General features: G+C 38.0%; 2 protein-coding genes across 8 annotated transcripts in view; one reads left to right on the top strand and one right to left on the bottom strand.

Moving 5' to 3' along the window:
* Coq2 (ubiquinone biosynthesis protein COQ2, mitochondrial) overlaps positions 1-21,463 on the top strand; it is a 345,825-nt gene that overhangs the window by 312,631 nt on the left and 11,731 nt on the right. The gene's annotated exons all lie outside the window — the stretch shown is intronic.
* The window catches only part of LOC145670277 (uncharacterized), a 28,893-nt gene that overhangs the window by 2,181 nt on the left and 5,249 nt on the right, over positions 1-21,463 (bottom strand). The window contains exon 3 of one of the 2 annotated variants that reach the window (XM_081738713.1): positions 19,930-20,062. The exons of the other annotated variant lie outside the window; for it this stretch is intronic. The gene's annotated coding sequence lies outside the window, so the exon portion shown is untranslated. The remainder of the gene's footprint in view (positions 1-19,929; positions 20,063-21,463) is intronic. 2 annotated transcript variants of the gene reach the window in all.

The following is a 21,463-nucleotide window of genomic DNA, read 5'->3' as shown; positions in this document are numbered from 1 at the left end:
AATTGGCCCTCACACCGTGAGTTGAATGTGAATGGAGATAAGGCGAAGGTTAGTTGTTGATGTGAGTATATCCAACATACTACCTTTGTGCGGCAGTTTAGTTACACCGTGAACTTGCGTAAGGACAGAGTGAAGATAGGACCTCCACAGAGCATCATAAGGGCGTGTATGCTGTACGAGTTCAAACTGAGGTCAAACGCTGTTCCAGTGGGGCGGAAGACATGCTAGGCTGTGGTCAGGGTGTCGTGACTGTGGACAATGCAGCATTGGTTTAACAAGACACAACACGTGTCGGAAGACCAATACATGTGCAAAATGAAGATCTTCAAGTAGCAATTAAAGGCGAACATTGGCCAAACATGTGAGAAAGTGTGACTACCATTCAGTGTGAGTGGAGAGACCATTCGGCAGCACGTCCATCAACTTGGGAAGCACTACAAGTTGGGTCGATGAGTCTTACATGATTTGACTACGAGCCAGAAGGCAATGCGAACAGACACCTGCGTTTCTTTTCTGTCTCGTCTGAGGAAGGAGTCATTTCTGGACGGTTCGTTGACATGTGATGAGAAGTGAATCCTGTACGAAGCTTTGCAGCGCCGTCATCATTGGTTAACATCTAATGAACCGGTTCCAAAGCAGCCGAAACCAGCACTACACTAGAAGAAGGTCCTCCTCGGTTTTTGGGGACTACTCGCGGCGTCGTGCTTGCTACCATCTGGTTAAAACATCAATCCAACTGTGTACTGTCAGCAGTTGAACCGTGTTCAAGAAAAACTCAAAAGTCTGGAGCGAACACTTATAAATCGTCCTGTTACAGCACAACGCTAAGCCCCATGTGACTACGATGACCATTCTACGTCTAGGATTGTAAACACTATTACATTTGTCATACTCCCCGGACATTGCACTGTTCGATTATTACCTGTTCTATTCCTTGGACAATCACCTTAGAGGACGCCAGTTGAAATCCCTAGTAGAGATGCAAAATGTACTTGATACCTTCTTCGCTTTACGACCCACCAAGTTCTATTGCGATGGAATCCATGACCAATATCGAGGATAGTGTGTTGTCCGACATAAGGTACTGCAACTTATCTTAAATGATCAGTTCTTTTTAAATTTTGAGTGCAATTTTTCAAACTTCAATTTAAACATTGCCTCTGTTTCGTAACACCATTTTTTTGAATTGTATCTATTTTTCCCAAGTACAGTGTGGAATTTCCATCATCTTCAAGAAATTCCTGAATCTTGCGTGTAACAAAGATATTTTCGGGACTATTGTCTCGTTGATAATAGTGTTTCAATGTATGAAATTTTATGTTAGATGTACTGAGTTTTTATGGTAGAAATGGTTTAGCCTGATTGTGTAGTCTGAATTTCCGTAGATTTTTTTTTCTTTCTTCGAATATGACATTTGTGAATATTTGCTTGTCTTTGTTGGTCTTAATGTGTTCAAACCCCGCTTCAAGTTCGGATTGTAAAAATTCGCCAAGCACAAGGCTCGTTTTGACGTCCCGGGGCACATTTTCCCCCTTTGAAATTTATGCACGCTTGTTCTAGGAGTTCCACAATGACCCATGACTTTCTTGATGAAGTCCGTTTTCTTTAAACGATAATACCTTTATATATATATATTGGTCTAAGTTTCTTAATTTTTGATTCTTAACATTCACCTTCTTCAGTTTTCGTATGTTTTTTGCACTATCACGTCTAACGAACTTATGGCCTATACTATTTTGTCTTCTTCCTGAAAGCACGAGGGATGGTTGTGCTCTGATTGGAACAGACCAGAAGCAATAGAGGATGGAGGGACATAATTTACGATTTCTACATTTCTGGTTTCATCATCATTTGAAGAAGGAGAATTATTTCTTAATTGGTTGTGAGAAATTTCATCTTTCTTCTTACGTTGTTTCGATGATCTCTCGGCATCTCTTCATACACGTCTTTGAGTTCGACTTTCTTTTGAAGTAATGTCTGCAACCGGTTGTATTATCACTGACAGTTTTATTTTCCCCACGTTCATACATTTCTTACGTCTTATTTCGAAGTTGCAGGCCTCTCAGTGTTATTTTTGATTTTCTCTCTCCGTTGCCTTTCACATTCTCATTTTTTCCCTTAAGATGTCCTGTCTATTAATAGTGATCGTCTTCCTCCCATTCCGATAGGTGGTGCTAGAATATTGAAATGTCTTGATGGTGATTCATGAAAATAAATATATGTACGTACTTCATCACTGTAGTATCTATTAAAGTTCCTATCACAAATTATAGACATTCATTCTTACATGTGTGAACTACGAGGTAACCAGAAAGGTTCTTACCGTTTTTGACGTATGCGTTTACAGAGAGGAAATAAAATGACACACGTGTTTGCCAAGCGATCGGGAGTTAGTCTGACCTTCGACCTTCAGTAATACAGATACGGTGAGCACATACAGCAGTCATAACTCACCTAACGTCGAAGGGAAATGGAAGTATGGAAGCAACTAGTTTGCGTGTGTTCGTTGTATGACTTTAAAGTGGGCCTGTCGGCTGCCGCATCAAGTCGCCACATATGCCAAGCATCTGGGGAGAATGCTGTCAACGAACGCACCACCAGATATTGGTTCCAGAAATTCCGTTTGGGGATGTGAGCCTTTCAGATGAGCTTCGCAGCGGGCGACCACATGTGTTGGATGACGAGACCCTGAAAGCATCTATCGAGGAGGACAGTGAACTAACTTGTGATGAACTTGGAGAAAGGTTCCATGTTTCCGCTCACCCAAACAGTCAGATTGCAACTGCACAGAATAGGGAAGTCATACAAGTTAAGCAACTAGGTACCCCGCACATTGTTGGCAGCTAACAAAGAACAAGTACCAGCCCAGTTTATTCTTGTTCACTCGGCACCTGAACACACCCATCTTTGATCGTGTGCTCCCTGGTGACTAAAAGTGGGTTCTCTGTGACACTCGCAGGCGTACCAGACATTGGCTGTCGTCACGTGACCCTGTTCCTCACACCTCAAGTCCACTTCTGCACCTACTATGTATGGTGGAATTGTCGGCAAGTGGGGCATCACGAGCTCCTTCCACCTGGTCAGACCATCACTGCAGACCTCTACTCTCAGCAGTTACAAAGGGTGCACCGTGTATTGCATGAGAAGGAGCTGGTATTGTTGAATCGCAAGGGTATGCTGTTCCGGCACGACAGAGCTAAGCACATGTGGCAAAGATGACCCGACTCTTTAGCTAGTTGGCTGGCAAACACTGTGCCATGTACCATATTCATCAAACCTTGCGGCAACAGATTACCATCTGCTTCAATCCCTTGACAGCCATTTCCGTGGGAGATCCTTCGCAAAAGAAGGAGATCTGCGGAACGCATTCACGGATTGTTTTGCATCCACGATCACAGAGTTTTATCACCAGGATATTACGCAGCTGCAGGAACGTTGACAAAAAGTTTGGACGCTGATAAAGATTACTTCGAAATCTAAAGGTACGTACCGTACCGTCCATTATATTGCTCTTTGTTTATCACTGCTCTAGAACGCCAAGAACTTTTTGGTTACCTTGTATAAGAAAGAAAACTTTTTTCTTTCTTTCTTAAATAAATGTGTTCACAAATATGTTGTTCAAGGAGATAGGAACTTCTATCTTAAACGTTCTTCCTAACATAATATTTTAAGTTAATGTTTAATGATCATATCTTGGAATGTAAATATTTGTAGGTTCAGGTGCGATTTACTTCGCAAAACATTTATGAGCATAAACACAAATACTGTGAAGGCCTATGGGATTCGTGCAAGTAGGGATCGGGACCTCGGACGTGAGTTGAGGTCATAAGGTCAGTACCATGTCCAGGCTGCCTTTGTTTCACGCACTCATTTGAAAGGAGAGTTCGCGGTGACTCAGTGGTAGAGCGTTCACCTCTGGTGCTTGGGGTCCCGGGTTCGATCCCAGCCCCTCCAAGTGAACTTTGTGGTGAACAAACACCGTGTGCGTGGGTTTCCTCGGAGTTCTCCCTTTTCCTCCCGCTTTCTACATTCCACCATTTCATTCACTACTCATCATCACCGTCTCCTTTAACCGGCATAAACGTGGGACGTAAAACTCAAAGATTTAATTTGATTTCATATTTCATTTGAAGGATAGGTAGTGCGCTGAAGGATAGCTAATGGAAGGAAACCACAGAAAAAATCCTGGAAACCACCACCCTATGAAGTCGAACCTCGGTCTCTCAACTGCAGCGGCGTACGGTGAAATTTTGTTCGGGGAGGGGGAGGGTTGAGAAAAAAGTATGTACTACCCGTGGTACTACTTAGGCAATAAATGACGTAATTATATATGACAGGTAGTGTGCTACCACTACTGTAAATTTATATAGAATAGAAACTTTACTTGTATCATCTTTAAATAGACGACATATTGCCGGACATGTACAGTTTGCGGCAAAATTAAACAGGATACAGATTTGTGTATATATATAAAAGAATCTGTTGACTTTTGTCTTACATCTTACATAAATATAATTCTAAATTACAAATAGAAACAATAAACTTTACTAAAATTATTTTTTCTTTGTATATTTTTAAAGAAAAGTTAAAAATATTGCATCGCTGATACATAATTACGATTACCTTAGTTTGCAATATAAATAAATCACGCCGTGCACTTTTGGCAATCTCTGAAACCTCTCCTTCAGGATTTACAGGAATTTCCCGATGAATACTAAGAAGAGCTAGGCTGGTAAGTCGGTCTTCGCCCATTGTATTCCGCAGGTAGCTTTTTAGCCTCTTCAGAGATGAAAAGCTTCTTTCAGTTGAAGCAGTCGACACAGGTAAAGTAGCTAGTATTTGCAACATTTTTCATATATTGGGATAAAATATTTAATTGCATTGAATCAACGCGTCAATTGCTGTTTGAGGTATTTCACTTTCTGTAGTGTTGTTCCACTTCAACTTCCATAGTTCAAATTCAGAAAGTGCAGTTACGGGATTAGGCAAAATATCTTGATAAAACTGTATACACTTCCTAAGTTCAGTGGTACAGATATTCTTACCTAAATGGCTTGGAATAAATGCCTGAATATTTGAAAGGATCTGTCTGTGATTTGAAAATCGCTCTTTCAATTCTGATATAACAGAATCTAGAAATGGTATGAAACTTATTTTCTATAATATTCCTCTGGATCAGATGCATTAATATTTACCCTGTGACACTGGCAAGAAGCAGTTCTTGGTTTCTCAATGACGACTCCAATTTTAGCGGCAATACCTTTGACTTCTTCAAAACATAACTTGAATTCACTATCTCCAGTAGAACGCCAAGAATTTATTAACGTTAAAGTATCATCAACATGGTGGCACGCCTCCGTAAGGTCGCAATTTACTTTGTGAAGAGCTTTGGAAAGTTGTAAAGTGCAAGACAATACTTTTTGCTTTACAACGAGAGCCACCATGAACTGACCATCTAGTACGGATAGTAATAGCTGGTGTGCTGAAGTTGATGTTTCTCTGTTAGAAACTTCTTCGAGAGCATGAACAACTGATATATATAACTCCTTAAATCTTACTGCAGCACTATGCTTATATACCCACTTTGTTTCACAAAATGAAAGTAATTTACTGCACTTTTTTTCTGACGTATCTTTGAAAATACAGTTCTTGAGAATCTCGCTTCTCTGTGGAGAACATGAAAAAAATAAATAAATAAATTCCTATACTTAAAATTGTGCCAAGACAGTTTCTAATAGCTGTAACTTTGGATGAGTGAGAAAGTGCAAGGTTTAAAACATGAACACTGCAATGAACATACAAAACTAAAGGGCATTTTTCTTTCACATGAACTTGCACACCACACGCTTCACTTCTCATAGAAGCTGCTCCATCATAACCCTGTCCTATCATATATTCCAAATGAACCCCATTCCTCTTGGGGCTTGTCAAAATAATGTTAGCAAGTCTACTACCTGTGAGATTATCTACTGGAACAAATTCCAAAAAATCTTCCCTGGCACATTTTGAATTTTCATCAACATAGCTCAGACATAATGACATTTGTTCTATTTTTTCAATGTCCGTGGTTTCATCCGCAAGTATTGCAAAACATTTTGCCTTGTTCACCCTGGAAATTATTTGCTTTCTTATGATTTCACCACATATGTTTATAAGTTCATTTTGAACTCGAGGACTTGTGTACTTTGCTACCGCTGATGAATTTTCAAAATGTTGCTTAAGAACATTATCTCCAGCTTCTACTCGAAAACGGAGAAGTGCTCTGAAGTTCCCATCATTAAGCGACACATCCTGTTGCAGTACGTTCTCATAATCTACTTTTCCCCTAAGTCCAATTTCTTGCCCACCACACAATAATATGGTACTCACAATAGATTTAAGTTTCTCTCGATTCCCTGATGCTTGAATAGAACGATTTCTGTCAATCTGAGATAAAACATTTCCAGATTGTCCTTCCGCAAATTTTGCGAAGTTCTGTGCACATGTTAACGACATTTCATGGTTGCAGTATTTTCATGATCTTTAAATTTTTCATTTTGTGAATTTTCGTGCATTTTTGTATTTTGTGAATGCTTCAACAACTAAGGCTTCTGCAATTTCATGACGACCCTTGCCGAATAAAACACATTTTACAAAGAGCGCCACCTGCATATTCTGAATACACTAGCCATAGAAACCATTTCAACCAGCTAATCTGAAAACATGAGCCACGCTTACCCACCTTCGGAAAAATGTACGAAGAAGTCGATGTCAATGGAGTCTTCAAGTCCTCTCGCGTTTTGTTAGACACACTTTTATTAATATAGAGCCCGACATCTAAATCATTAAAGTACTTTTCAGTTTCACACAACACATCCGTCTTGGGTTGCTTAATCTGCGCCTCTGTACGCTCTTCAGTTTCTTGAGCCTTAACATTGGTACCTTGAACATTGCCTTGATCACTATTTGGTCTTCTTTTAACAAAATTAATCTAAAGTTTTTGTCTCTTTACGTTTCATGGCGTAAACCTACTGCGAAGTCTGACTCAAATACTAAACACAATATCACTAAACACACTAGAAACTTGCACACAAGGCATCTAGTTTGTTGCTTCACAAGCTAATTTCTGTTATACGCACAAGTTTACCCACAGACTAATAGCCAAAAAGGAAGTTCTTTATGCAGCGTTGGACACTTTTTACTTCCAAGTTGTATTATATGCTCAACACAATTTAGTCTGAACACGTAACTTTTTAGATTCATGTAAGACTTGAGTTACTAAAATGTTTTTCAGTTTAAGACTTGATTTGAGATTAAAGAAGTCTTCGTTTGAAGAAAATCATGACCAGTTCAAATTCCAAAATTAGATATGTTTAAATTTCAACTCCGCCACGCCAAAGGCGCTGATTTCTGTGTGACTTTCGGGGGACCTATGGGAGATACACATTAGTAGAAGGAGAAAAAAGAATGACTATGTGCTGTAGAAATAGGAGAACCTGCTTCAACTTATCATTCCCCTGCATTAGGGGGTCCATTTCAATTTTGTCGCTATGGATTCCCTATGGATCGGCGTCCTTGCGTCACGCATTATTCCTAGTATTATTATGCTTACGACAACTACACAAGGTCAAAAATTCTACATAGGTAGTGCCTACATTCTACATAGATTTGAATATCTACGATACTAAGCTCACTGCAATTTTTGAATTGAAACAAAATATATATGAATAAAGAAGTACATTTTATTGAAAATATAATTAACCTCACTTATCCTCAAAAATATATCAACATGGTTTATTGTACTAAAATGTTAATTATTTGTAAAAAGTTCTAAAATATTTCGGGGGGTTCTGACCCCCAGACCCCTCATACCGTACGCCCATGTTCAACTGACAGTCTGACGCCCTACTGTCTAGCCCACTGAGTCGAGTAAACAGGTCCCTTTTCCTTGTTTAGTTTTTTCTTTCATTCTTACTCTCTCTCCCTCTCTCTCTCTCTCTCTCTCTCTCTCTCTCTCTCTCTCTCTCTCTCTCACACACACACACACCTACCTACCTATCTACCTATAAACGTATTTGCGTACTTGTTAGCTCCGAGTTGGGAGACCGACTTGTTGGAACCAAATGTGCGTAAAAAACTAGAAGAGATACAAAAACGAGAGTAAGATCAAAATGCATTAATTTTATTCATATTTGCGGTGGGAAAATACTTATGTCGCTATTCCTGGCAGTTTCTTGGGAAACATGTGTGGTGCCGTACTATATTTATTGGATCCTGGTGACAGCATCACCTGCAAGGTATAAATGGTACCAGTACCAATAACATATCAGGATGATCTAATGTTACACACACACACACACTATTAACATTCTTCTACAGAATTGCAGGCATTATGAGGACCTGTACAGTGTTGCAATATTTCAGTTATCTACAGTGTAAAATAATAGCACAAAATAGAAAAGTACACGCAGTTTTGGGGAAATAAGTCTACAAGAATTTAAAAATAGGTGGAAAGAAACTACATAGTTGTTTATACTTAAATTATCAGATATTCGTCAAGTGAACTTACTAAACTATTCCTTAAATCTGGAAACCACGTTAAACCGGGAGACTCTGTATGTTTGGTCTCCACTTCGCTTTATCGGAGTAGAAGTGGGTATTTAAAAAAAGTTCTACCGGGAAAGAAACAACTCGTTCGTAAACGGGCGAGAGGCCGTTCAAGGTTTGCTGTGACCACAACTGCTTGCTGCATTTGTTAATAAACGGTCAGAAGGATATACCCACCTTTTCAATTTACTCTCCCGCCATTCAAACAGTTCCTTTACCTTCTGCGTGACAATGACGTAGTAACATTCTCACGACAGTGAGACTCTTTTTATATCACATTCGTCGATAGAAAGGAAGAGCATAAGATGTGAACTGTTTCGAAAGAAAAATGTTAATACAGAAACATAAATGCTGAGAATTTTAACGCGTAGCTAATTTTTGCATTTTCTTGCTGAGTACTTAGACGTTCAATATAGGACATTTGGAATTGTTTTTCGGATAGATGAACCGGACTTTTGGTGTTGCTCTTGTATTGATCATATGAATTTAAATGTATTCCACATTTGACACTTTAAGGAACAACTTAATTACATTGAAACAAGAGCACTCAGTACAAAAATTGCACATTAGAAAATGACTGACAACTTTGTTTCCACAGTTTGTATGTAAATTCTAGACCTTGGCGAAAAAAACAGGAACCTGTGCATGCTATGTGTTACAGGCACCTGTAATGCTCTGGAATTGGAACACTGTTTTCCACATGTACATTGTATGTACAGAGTTGCAAAACATGTGTTTCACAGGTGTTTAACAGGTGCTGAACAGGTGTAAGACAGAGAAAAGAGGAAATTGAATTTGTAATGTATATCGCATAATACTCGATTAACATAAACTGTATAGTACATTTTCATACCACATGAACATGAATTGACACTGACACTTGTACATGCAATGTGCACGCAACGTGAATAGTGGAAGTACATGATAACAGAACATGCAAGATACATGTTCGATGCACACTGCAATAACAGTCTTAATGTACATGCAATGAGCAGGTATTCGACACAAGCAATGTACATGTCGCATGTACACTCATGTCCAAAATTATTGTCGCATGTCTATAAATATCTTGTTCTAGAAATATAATTTGATAACGAATTCGCCCGGTATTTCTTATAATGTTAGTATTTGTACAATCTGCAAAGACGTGCATGTGGCATGTATATTTCCTGATTATACACATAGCATCAGTATTAAAAGTGTCCTGCAACATCATTATCAAATTATATTCTTACAAGAAGACAGTTATAGATATGCGACAATCATTTTGGACATGAATGTACATATCAGTTCCTGACGCACAAAATCTCCTCTGTACAGATCCGATGTACATGCACTGCATACATACAGAACACATGCAGTGTATATGTCTCAAGTACATTACATGTACAGAGGAGACAATGTTGCTGTTTACATGCAATGTAAACATCCATGACGAACAGACTGGTACATTTACTTATTGTACGGAACACACCTCTCTGCATGCAGGATATTGCTGTTACTAGTCATTATATATGAACAGTAATATTGCTGGCCAGCATGCACAGAGCTATGTCTCGTAAAGCAAGTACATGTATCAATCCGTTCGTCATGAACGTTTACATTGCATGTAAACAGCAACAATTTCCTCCTTTTCATGGCTTGTCAGTCCTTGAAATCATAATCGTGCTGAAATGTGAAATATGCTTTATAGTACACATTTAGAATATTTGTAGAACTTGCCCTGTAGGTTCATTTTACTTTATGTTGTATGTTGTTGATTATATGGAATTTAATTAGAATAATAATATTTGCTTTAGGTGTTGGCATGTACAAAAATGAAAATGATGAATTTAAAACTATTTCAGTTTTATTTCTTTTAAAAAAGTACAACTTTCAACTTAAATTGCAACATAAACTTTTCTGCTATTAATACATCTGTCAAGTAGAAGATTAAAGGAGAATCCGTAATGAATTACAATATTTATAGCAATGCTTGTAAATATATACATTAAGCATAGAAGCTATTGAAGGAAAAATTCAAAATAAAATTATTTTCTTTATCAATATTTCGTGTGTTATTTCAAAAAATAGTTCTATGTACCCTTTGAATCAATACAAGATAATTATCAATATATCAACCAGTCTTTAATTACTGTTATTTACTTTTCAAAAGGTAGACGCCAAAGAAATGCATAACTGATGGGTTGCAAGAAAATATACGAACTGGTACTTACATCCGCATTTATTCGTCACATAAGTGATAACACAAGTAAGGTTTGAAGGGAGAAAGTCGATATTAGGAGGTATTAAAACAAATCAAATGATATAACTAACATTTAATTTAAATTTTCATGTCCAAGGGATATGCTCTATAGGCTAAAGGAAACGGATGACGAATGAAAAAATGTGGAATGTGAATGTAGGAGTAAATGGGAGAACTCGGGCAAAAGACGCGAAACCATGTTGTCCACAACCACATCAGAAGTTATCAAACTAGGGACTTCACGCACCAAAGATTAACGAGCTACCCACAATGCTCCCGTAATTCATAGAATTCAGAAAACAAGCATAATCACAACATACTGTTTCGATGTGACTCTTTTAAAGCCCACTCGTTCTCTAAGGTAGCCTTAAGACCTTACTGATGGCAGGATAAGTTTTGACATCTGACCTAGAATTGAACTAATGTAGGATTCAAAAATATTGGCGGGTGAGGCAACTCCTTATATGATTATTTTCGGCAAATACATACTTGTTACCGTTATGATAGTGTCTGTTCGATTCATCGACAGATGATAAAGGATAGAATGCCAGCATTGCAGTTCAACGAAACACTATTGTTAGTGCCCACCCATTCGAAGAGTAGCTTCAACCTGACGATGTTTCTGAATTTTACTTTAGTAATCTCTGATTGACCACAACATTATGTTAATGAAACTACACCATCGGTCAACCAGAGATAACGAATTTAACCCTAGGTATGCCACTATTTAATATGCATCGTGTCATCGCCTTAAGAAAATATTACTATTAAGATTAGGGGAAGTTAATATTAATTTTTTGAAATTTCATATTACAATCTGTCTGATAAATAAATGTAAATAAATATGCGTGACACTCATTAAATATGGGTTTGTAATATTCTTTGACGGATCTTCTCAGAACAATATTCCTTAATACTTCTAAGGGAGCCAAATTACTCACATCGAAAGGATCAAAATATCGTTGCATTGTGGAGAAATTCGAACATCTGAAATAAAAATAATTGCAAACTAATGAACGAAGGCTGGCACATAAATAAGGATTAGTTCGCCATTTTGTTTCTTGTGTCACGCATGATTTTGAAAAAGTAAAAAGGAATTGTTCCAGAAGTGTAGCCCAAGTATGACACACATATAGTGTTCATGTAAGGAAATATACACCTATAAAAGTCGCTCATTCTACACAGGATGAAATAGACTCTGTTACTAATACTTTAGGAGTGATAACAGACCATAAAAGAAACAAACATAAGTTATCAAACGCTCCGTTACGAAGCTTGGGACTCCAGAGATAACGTACTTTAACAGATATCTAAAAGAAAAAAATTAAAAAGAATAAAACTTTTGGATGGTGATTCTTGACATTAGAGCAAACAAAAATATCTCCCTAAGAAGTTAAAAAGATTCGTTAAACAGCACAAGTTGTGTCTAAATTTGGTTATGGTTTGAAAACTGCTTAGATGTTTGACTCTAATGATGTCTCTAATGACAAAATGAAGTTTTTGACTATCATTTATTAAGGCGACCATCATGTCAAAAATGTTTGTTTTGTCAATAGTTCTAGAAGTGTTTTCAAAAACAGCAAAAATGTCAGTTTCGATGCCCTAGCTCCGTAACGGAGCGTTTTCTAACGTATATTTATTAAAATGTGTTTTGTTTCTTTTATGGTCAGCTATTACTTAAGGAATTTCATCAGAAGTATATAAATTATACAACCAAACTCAGTGGACAGAGTTTCACACTAATTTCAAAATAACAGTGTACTGAAACTGACCAAAGTAAGTTAATGATGATATTTACTCAAGTATTGAAAAGTAAATATACACTGTTGTACTCTTTCACTCATGTTTACTTTTTTTTTTTTTTTTTTTTTTTTTGAACAGCACCGTTTAACAAAAAAGTCAAAGAGTATGTTATCTACTTTTATAAAAACACATTGTAGAAAACAGTTAATTACAATCGATTTTAGAAAACTCAGCCCTCTTTTACCTGTATGTATAGATCATACACAGATATGTTGCACTGTAGTATTTCTTTTTGAATAATGATTATTTAATACTTACCTTCCCCTTCATTTCTCTGTCTATGAGTACTTCGAATGTTTTTAATTAATAAACTATATTGTAAGAAGTGATTACATCAGCTGAAAGAGGCTAGAAATAAAAACTACTTCTTAGAAATTCTAGTTACAAATTTGATATAAAGGTTGAGCATCAAAAACGTTTGTTTGCTTCAGAATTATTCTTTATACAGTCTTTTTCTATCTCCTGCCTCGTAAACTAATATGACTTTTAATTATACATTTTCCAATTTAGAAACGAAGAAAAAAACGTATTATTTTCAACGTTTAAACAAAATAATTTTGAGTATACAAGATCCCTAGTCAGTACGACATAATCTTCTTCAAATATTGATGTGCTTGTATAGCGTAAAATATGAGGTGCATTTCGCCAGCCCCCCCACCTTGGAGTTTCGAAAAAAAACCTATGCCAATCGTTTGTGCTACGTTTGTGCCGGAATGTACCGCAAAAATTTTCGTTTGTACCACTTCCGGTACGAAGTTATAATAGTTTTAAAGTGGGGGGGCTGAGGAAACGGCAGCCCCCCCACCTTGGAACTTCGAAACGAAACCTATGGCAATCGTTTGTGCTACGTTTGTGCCGGAATGTACCGCAAAAAATTTCGTTTGTACCACTTCCGGTACGAAGTTAAAAGGGTTTTAAAGTGGGGGGCTGGAGAAACGGCAGCCTCCAAACTTGGAATTTCGAAAAAAAAACCTATGGCAATCGTTTGTGCTACATTTGTGCCGGAATGTACCGCAAAAAATTTCGTTTGTACCACTTCCGGTACGAAGTTATAAGGGTTTTGAAGTGGAGGGGCTGCAGAAACGGAAGCCTGCAACCTTGGAATTTCGAAACAAAAACTATGCTAATCGTTTGTGCTACGTTTGTGCCGGAATGTACCGCAAAAATTTTCGGTTGTACCACTTCCGGTACGAAATTGTAAGGGTTTTGAAGTGGCGGGCTGGGGAAACGGCAGCCCCCTCACCTAGGAATTTCAAACCAAATTTATGTCAATCGTTTATGTTAGGTTTGTGCCTGAATGTACCGCAAAAATTTTCGTTTGTACCACTTCCGGTATGAAGTTATAAGGTTTTAAAGTGGGGGGGCTGGAGAAACGGCAGCCTCCAAACTTGGAATTTCGAAACAAAAACTATGCCAATCGTTTGTGCTACGTTTGTGCCGGACAAAAATTTTCGTTTGTACCACTTCCGGTACGAAGTTATAAGGGTTTCAAAGTGGGGGGCTGGAGAAACGGCAGCCTCCAACCTTGGAATTTCAAAACAAAACCTATGCCAATAGTGTGTGCTACGTTTGTGCCGGAATGTGCCGCAAAAATTTTCGTTTGTACCACTTCCGGTACGAAGTTATAATAGTATTAAAGTGGGGGGCTGGGGGAACGGCAGCCCCCCCTCCTTGGAATTTCGAAACGAAACCTATGCCAATCGTTTGTGCTACATTTGTGCCGGAATGTACCGCAAAAATTTTCGTTTGTACCACTTCCGGTACGAAGTTATAAGGGTCTTAAAGTGGGGGCCTGGGGAAACGGCAGCCCCTCCACCTAGAAATTTCAAAGCAAAACCTATGCCAATCGTTTGTGCTACGTTTGTGCCGGAATGTACCGCAAAAATTTTCGTTTGTACCACTTCCGGTACGAAGTTATAAGGGTTTTGAAGTGGAGGGGCTGCAGAAACAGAAGCCTGCAACCTTGGAATTTCGAAACAAAAACTATGCTAATTGTTTTTGCTACGTTTGTGCCGGAATGTACCGCAAAAATTTTCGGTTGTACCACTTTCGGTACGAATTTGTAAGGGTTTTGAAATGGCGGGCTGTTGAAACGGCAGCCCCCCACCTAGAAATTTCAAAGCAAAATTATTGTCAATCGTTTGTGCTAGGCCTGAGCCTGATTGTACCGCAGAAATTTTCGTTTGTTCCACTTCCGGTACGAAGTTATAAGTTTTTAAAAGTGGGGGCTGGGGAAACGGCAGCCCCCCCCCCACCTAAAAATTTCAAAACAAAACCTATGCCAATCGTTTGTGCTACGTTTGTGCCGGAATGTACCGCAAAAATTTTCGTTTGTACCACTTTCGGTACGAAGTTATAAGGGTTTTAAAATGGGGGTTTTGTTTCGAAATTCCAAGTTTGAAGGCTGCCTTTTCTCCCCCCCCCCACATTAAAACCCTTATAACTTCGTACCGGAAGTGGTACAAACGAAAATTTTTGCGGTACATTCCGGCACAAACGTAGCACAAACGATTGCCATAGGTTTTGTTTTGAAATTTTTAAGTGGGGGCTGCCGTTTCCCCAGCCCCCACTTCAAAACCCTTATAACTTCGTATCGAAAGTGGTACAAACGAAAATTTTTGCGGTACGTTCCGGCACAAACGTAGCACAAACGATTGCCATAGGTTTTGTTTTGAAATTTTTAGGTGGGGGGCTGCCGTTTCCCCAGCCCCCACTTTTAAACCCTTATAACTTCGTACCGGAAGTGGTACAAACGAAAATTTTTGCGGTACATTCAGCCACAAACCTAGCACAAACGATTGACATAAATTTTGCTTTGAAATTCCTAGGTGGGGGGGCTGCCGTTTCCCCAGCCCGCCACTTCGAAACCCTTACAATTTCGTACCGGAAGTGGTACAACCGAAAATTTTTGCGGTACATCCCGGCACAAACGATTAGCATAGTTTTTGTTTCGAAATTCCTAGGTTGGAGGCTGCCGTTTCCCCAGCCCCCACTTCAAAACCCTTATAACTTCGTACCGGTAGTGGTACAAACAAAAATTTTTGCGGTACATTCCGGCACAAACGTAGCACAAACGATTTCCATAGTTTTTGTTCGAAATTCCAAGTTTTGAGGCTGCCGTTTCTCCAGCTCCCCACTTTAAAACCCTTATAACTTCGTACCGGAGGTGGTACAAACGAAAATGTTTACGGTACATTCAGGCACAAACGTGGCACAAAGGATTGGCATAGGTTTCGTTTCGAAATTCCAAGTTTGGAGGCAGCCGTTTCTCCAGCCCCCCACTTTAAATCCCTTATAACTTCGTACCGGAAGTGGTACAAACGAAATATTTAGCGGTACATTCCGGTACAAACGTAGCACAAACGATTGGCATAGGTTTTGTTTCGAAATTCCAAGTTTGAAGGCTACCCTTTCTCCAGCCCCCCCCCACTTTAAAACCTTTATAACTTCGTACCGGAAGTGGTACAAACGAAAATTTTTGCGGTACATTCCGGCACAAACGTAGCACAAACGATTGGCATAGGTTTCGTTTCGAAATTCCAAGGTGGGGCTGCCGTTTCGCCAGCCCCCCACTTTAAAACTATTATAACTTCGTACCGGAAGTGGTACAAACGAAAATTTTTGCGGCACATTCTGGCACAAACGTAGCACACACTATTGGCATAGGTTTTGTTTCGAAATTCCAAGGTTGGAGGCTGCCGTTTCTCCAGCCCCCCCACTTTGAAACCCTTATAACTTCGTACCGGAAGTGGTACAAACGAAAATTTTTGTCCGGCACAAACGTAGCACAAACGATTGGCATAGTTTTTGTTTCGAAATTCCAAGTTTGGAGGCTGCCGTTTCTCCAGCCCCCCACTTTAAAACCTTATAACTTCATATCGGAAGTGGTACAAACGAAAATTTTTGCGGTACATTCAGGCACAAACCTAACACAAACGATTGACTTAAATTTTGCTTTGAAATTCCTAGGTGGGGGGGCTGCCGTTTCCCCATCCCGCCACTTCAAAACCCTTACAATTTCGTACCGGAAGTGGTACAATCGAAAATTTTTGCGGTACATTCCGGGACAAACGTAGCACAAGCGATTAGCATAGTTTTTGTTTCGAAATTCCAAGGTTGCAGGCTTCCGTTTCTGCAGCCTCTCCATTTCAAAACCCTTATAACTTCGTACCGGAAGTGGTACAAACGAAAATTTTTGCGGTACATTCCGGCACAATCGTAGCACTAACGATTGGCATAGGTTTTGTTTTGAAATTCCTAGGTTGGAGGCTGCCGTTTCCCTAGCCCCCCACTTCAAAACCCTTATAACTTCGTACCGGAAGTGGTACAGACAAAAATTTTTGCGGTATATTCAGGCACAAACGTAGCACAAACGATTGGCATACCTTTTGTTTCGAAATTCCAAGTTTTGAGGCTTCCGTTTCTCCAGCCCCCCCACTTTGAAACCCTTATAATTTCGTACCGGAAGTGGTACAAACGAAAATTTTTGCGGTACATTCCGGCACAAACGTAGCACAAACGATTGCCATAGGTTTTGTTTTGAAATTCCTAGGTGGGGAGGCTGCCGTTTCCCCAGCCCCCCTACTTTAAAACCCTTATAACTTCGTACCGGAAGTGGTACAAACGAAAATTTTTGCGGTACATTCCGGCACAAACGTAGCACAAACGATTGCCATAGGTTTCGTTTCGAAATTCCAAGGTGGGGGGGGCTGGCGAAATGCACCTTAAAATATGAGTTAGTGAGAGACCCGACCAACTTTCTACAAAAGCATGATACACTGCTCTCTTTTGAACTTTCATGAAAATATTTTTTTTCTTACAAGTATTACATTGCATTACAACTATTTTTAATATGTAACAAGCAAAAGTTTCAGATTTTTCACTATCGAGTAAGAGGAAATAGCTATCATTATATTTCATATTTGAGGAATAGTGAGCTGTACAATATAGTATCTTATTTCCCTTCTTACCGCCTCTTATTCGATTACAAGTGTAGAGTGAACAGCTGCTATCACTTTTTGCATTATGAACGCAGTTATGTGTCAAAGGTATACGATGACACTTAGAAAGAATATTAAGTTTTTCACTGTCAGGTAATTTACATAAGTTTGGAAGTGATACTGAAAATTCGCTGTCATTAGTTCCTGAAGTATTAATGGTTTGAGTATCAAGCAATCGTTCAATAGCAAAACCCGTGACTAATTGTTCACCAATACGCTGAGTACCGTGCAGTTGTCGCTTCAAATTGCCATTCAAAGATTCGAAAGGAAAACAGGAAAATGCATATAGGGGTCCCGCATCTTTAACGCAATCACTAATATGAAGTACGTCATGGATATTAGAAGACATAAATCTCTCCCCATACAAATGCTGCATTTGAAATACAAAGGAATGCATACATTTTTCCATATCAGATATATTACTACTATTGATATTGTCATTTAAGAAAAATGCTAGTGGTATTATGAGTTGACACAAATGATTGAAATAACTAGCATTACTTAAAATGTCTTTAAAAATAGGAAAATAATACATAAAAAGGACTTCAAATTCAATTGCTTTCCAGTTACGCCTTGCTTTCATGGAACATTTGTTACATTTGATGGAAGTTTGATTGCTAATAGAATTTTATCAAACAAAGTTGTTTTCCGTCCTAAATACCAAGGTTGTTCTTTGTTCTTTGAATCAAACCATATCATAAGAAGCATTCGATAAACTCCCAAGCAAATAGAATGCAGGTAGTCGATCATACTATCTTGTATAATTTTGAATGAAGATAGTTCTGAAAAAACATATTTCTGTTTGACTCCATATTAATTTGTTTTCGCATACTGTGGAATATCAATATCAGTTCGTACGGGACCCTTCGGATCTCGATTTATATAAGGATATATACCCTGAGACCTGTTTGGAAACAAATGCCGGGTTGTAAGCACTTGCTACATCCATATTTGCCATTGAATTGTGCCAATTGTTGCACAGTACATTTTGCTACTTTATCAAATGTACCCATTAACATACACAATGTTACACTACGTACAATTTTACCCAATAACTGGAAAGTAGAAAACAAATGAACTCCTTCTTCCAGCTCTTTTAGGTGTGAAACTACTGCTTTATAGAAAGTAGAATGTAGGAGATCACCTTTGTTTATTGAATCTTCTGAAAAATTATGCGATATAAAGACACCAACTAACAGTATATTCTCAATGTTCCATCGAACCGGTTCATTGATTTCTAAAATTGATATATAACAGGGCCAAAATGAAGTATTTAAACTAGTAAAACACTGAACACTGTCCATGTTTATAATTCCAGTCAAAATTAGTGCGCCCTCATCAGAAACCAAGTCAGGATACTTACGTCTAAATGTACTGTAAATATTTCCATCTCGTATTGAAGTCAGAGTCTCCCTGACTTGACGCTTTGATAACATTTCTAGAAAACCAGACCGTGCTAATAGGTTTTCGATTTGAGATCTTAGGTCGAGCATTACGAAAGAATGAAAATCTCCACATGTGTGCTGCTTAAATTTTTCACAGATATTGTTTGGATATTTGTAAAGAGCGCCACATTTGCAACAAAAGTAAAATTTGGTTGTATTAAGTGCTTGCGTTGAGTTGAATCTTTTAAGCAATATATGCTTGGAGTGTGGCATATATTAATGTTAACAGAATGCATCAAGTTAAGATCACTCATAGCTATTTGAGATAACCTATGGCGTTTAATAAATTGTACTATTTTAATTATGTCAGTTTGAGATATACTTTCCCGCGATTCATATATATCGACATCCTGATGTGCGACGACTTCTCTTCCATCGTCTAATGGTGAGTTATTTGCAGATGAAATGGTTTCTTGATTTCCTGCTAAAACACAACTGTAGTGTACCCCAATTAACCTTAAGGTTTCGTTTTCACTTTCAGAATAACTCGGAGAGTTATCATCGTGATGGATAACCCTCTCATTTGTGTGAGTAAAAATGTTTACCCTATTTTGCCTACTACGCCATCGAAAAGCAGTAGTTTGTGGAACTTTTGTGAATTGTGACGGATTAACTGAGTCCTTACTGAGGTATTCTTTGTAACAACGTTTCATTTCAATACGTATATTTACTTACAACCTGTAACATTTCAATACTAACACAGATACATAACTATACTTGCAACATACAAAGTTTCCATTTCAACAGAAACATAGCAATTTACAACTTATAACGCTTCCATTTCAGATACTTATACCTACTATAATACAGATAGAAACTATTACTCCCTATATAAGAAACTAGGACCTACGATATATCCGTTTAGTTCTCCTCTGCATGAAATTCATTTTTCTTGGCCATTCTTCGTTGTTGAACACATTTATCCGTCATAGCAGCATGAATCTTAGACGGCTTAACATCAATAAACTTTGCCAGAACAAAATCTTTAGAAGAAAAAAAAGTATTCAAATTAACAATAGAAAGGAACACGTGAACAAAACGTACATCAAACTAACTAAAACTAAACTAACTAACTCTACGGCCTGAGGTTCAATGCCGCGTTCACAAAAGCTCTCCACTGACTTCTATCCTTAGCTAACTGCATCCAGTTTCTACTGTGTTCCAATCTCTGCGAGATCCATCTTAATATTGTCCTCCCAGTTGCGCCTAGGTCTTCCTAATGGTCGTTTTCCGATTGGTCTTCCAGTCAAGACTTTGAAAGCGTCTCTACTTTCTTCCATTCTAGCTACATGACCTCGTTATGAAGTTTCCGCCATTCCCCATTCCCGTTCCTCTTGGGTCCGAATATTGGTCTCAGGATCTTGTTCTCAAATAATTTCAGTCTATGTTCTTCCCTCAGAGTAAGTGACCATGTTTCGCAGCCATACAGAACAACAGGCATGATTATCGTTTTGTATATTTTAAGTTTCAAATTCCTCGACAGAATTCGCGACGACAAGAGATTTTGAACCGAATAGTAACACGAATTCCCTGCTTTTAGTCGACATTTAATTTCTCCGTGAATATGATTTTCCTCTGTTAATATTGATCCTAGATATTTGAAAGTATCCACTTTATCAAAAGTATTATTTAATATTTTAACGCATCCATAATTGGCTGTATTCCGGTCACGACGCACTTCCATGTATTTAGTTTTCTCTGCATTTACTTCTAAACCCATGTCCCTGCAAGCGTTTAATAAGATCTCTGCATTTCTTTCTATTGTTCTCCTATCATCTCCTATTAAATTTACATCATCAGCATATGCCATAACCTGGTGAATACCGTTCAACTGTAAGCCCTGGTTGCTATCTTTGATCAAAACTACTACAAATGATCTAACAACAACAGAACTTTTTCATCGAAAGAAACAATGAATCAGCCAATTTAGTCAAATACTATTTCTACACAGTTACATATTTATTTCCATTTATTACAAGTTTGATTTTGATAAGTATAAAAAATGATTAAAAGGAACAAACAGTATCTACAATATATCTGTTTCTCTTGCATTGCACATTGCATTCAAAATTAGTTTTTCCAATGTAACGTAAAATTTTACACAATCAAACGACATATAGAACGTAAAATACGTATTTTCAAGCATTCATTTTGACTTAAATATTATTGTAGAATTCATTTTTTTAACAAGGTAATACGATAAAAGACAGAATATTATCGTTTCATAACACACTCATTCTTCACGTACACTCAATGAGGGAGAAAGAAATGATTATCAAAAATGTCCTACAGGAATATTAAGGAAAAACAATCTTCTACCAATAGCATAAAACTAATCCTTAGGAAACTACAATGTTAGGTACTGTAAATATAATTTTAGGGCT

Source organism: Thermobia domestica, chromosome 14, assembly GCF_964235325.1.
Source record: "Thermobia domestica chromosome 14, izTheDome1.hap1.1, whole genome shotgun sequence".
NCBI lineage: Eukaryota > Metazoa > Arthropoda > Insecta > Zygentoma > Lepismatidae > Thermobia > Thermobia domestica.
This window is presented reverse-complemented; position numbering and strand designations above follow the sequence as displayed.